Source organism: Brassica oleracea, chromosome C6 (genome assembly GCF_000695525.1).
Source record: "Brassica oleracea var. oleracea cultivar TO1000 chromosome C6, BOL, whole genome shotgun sequence".
Lineage (NCBI taxonomy): Eukaryota > Viridiplantae > Streptophyta > Magnoliopsida > Brassicales > Brassicaceae > Brassica > Brassica oleracea.
This window is the reverse complement of record NC_027753.1, coordinates 15,928,578-15,930,704: the sequence shown is the minus strand read 5'-3', so window position 1 is coordinate 15,930,704 and position 2,127 is coordinate 15,928,578.

The following is a 2,127-nucleotide window of genomic DNA, read 5'->3' as shown; positions in this document are numbered from 1 at the left end:
ATATGATGCATAATAAGTCACACAGATTTATCAAGCAAGGGTATCGACCAAACAAGTAATTTCTATATGTTTTCATGCGGCCATATGATTATAATGCAAACCTAGCATACTGATTCTATATGTACAGGAGTGGAATTATGGAACCTTAATTTAAAACAATCAGATCATGCAAAGGTGATAATAATCAGATCATGAGCATACCATAAACATGTTGGTCAGGATGAATATGATGCAAACTGGCCACACGGCCAAGTAGATATGATGCACTCATTCTTAGCAATCGGATTCTATATGTGCAAGGGTAATATTAAAACGTCCAATCAAGGTTTAGCAATTAATCATTCAGTTTCGGGTATGATATTTAACTAGACTAACAATAAGATTCAATTAGGTTTTATCAAGACTAGTAATTGGATCAATAATCAAAAATAATCAAACGGATTCAAGCATTACACAATTTAGGGTTTCGATCCAAAAATAGGGTTTCAATCATGAAAAACCAAAACAATCAGTCTCAAGGCTGATTCTATCAATTTTATTAATCAGTTTCAAGGCTGATATTTATCAGTTTCAAGGCTGATATTAGCAAGATGGAATCAAGCAATCTGATCATGTACCATATCTCACGGTTTCCGAGGTCTAAAGGTGTTCATGTTTCCTACTATCAGCATTCGATTATAGCTTGTTACACAAGGATACTCACAGAGACCATGGAACAGATTATAAGGAGATAAACTCTTATGTGGTGGATGCTGCTACACAATTTCTAAATTGACAAAGGTCTGGTCATAAGAAAGAAATTAGATTAACATATAAAGATGTAGTACGCAGCATATGGATCACTGAATAAAAGACATCATTGTTCCTAAGCTGTTCATGGACTGAAACAAAGCAGCTGCATATAGTATGTAATACTAGTAAAAGAGTTCTATAAGAACGATCAAATTCAGTCCATATGTAATCTAATAAAGAAATTTGAATTCCTTGTGTTTATACTAAACCAACCTAAAGAGAGGTTAAAAGGTTTATACAGATCTGTGACACTAGCATGGACCGACTAGATTGTAGTACCGGCTAGTAGAAACGAAAGATCAGCCATCAGGTTGCAATCCGACATCAGATCCCTTAAGTAAGGATCCAGCATAGCAGAACAGTTTGCTGCTGCTGTATAAGGTATCCTTTAGATAAGGATCCGGCATAGCAGAACAGTCTGCTGCTGCTGTGAGGCTGAGAGGAGACATTTAATCTATCCTTCTCGATCGGATACCAATAGGTTGCAGTCCATAAGAATGTGTGATTGAAGTCCATGACCTAATGTATATTCAGTGTATGATATGATCCACGGCAGAGAGGTCATGGGACGCCATCAAGATATGGATAAAGGACTGCAATGTCTGATATATATGGCATTACCGAATGCAAGAGATATTGATAACCGAGGTCCACGAATGTATTTGGCCGCAGAGCCATAGTTTGATAAGACTGTAAAATCCTTGCAGCAATGATCTTGGACGCTCATGCAACGAGTTGCCGACATATATAGACAATGTCTATAATTCAAAACATGAATCGATCATAATATAGTATGGTCGATGGTAGTCCGCACTTTATCATCATAACCAATCATAATAGCCAAGGTATTCGAGAGCTTATGAAGTTGAGATCTATGACTCAACATGATAATAGAGAAAGATCAATGGACAAGATATTGGTACACATCCGTGTAGAAGATACACCGGATCATAGGTCTACAACCTGAGATTATTAATTCATGAAACCATGCTCGGTATATTGTCCATATACACACGATTTGCAAAGACTCATGCACACATGAGTTTCCAAAGAACCTACAGTGATCTTCGAGTACAATGCAATCCGCATTGCTCAGCACATCTACTTTACTAAGACACACGATGTCAAAGGACATGAGAAAAGGCCGAAGAGGTCGAAGTGGTCCAATTACGGTTCAGTAATAACCTAACCGATTTGTTTACTTTCCACCTACACATTCCGGAAGATCACGCATCAGATGCGTAGACTAAAGAACTTCCACTGAGGTTCACATCAGGGGGAGTAGTACGTGTTGTACTCTTTTTCCTTCATCATGGTTTTGTCCCACTGGGTTTT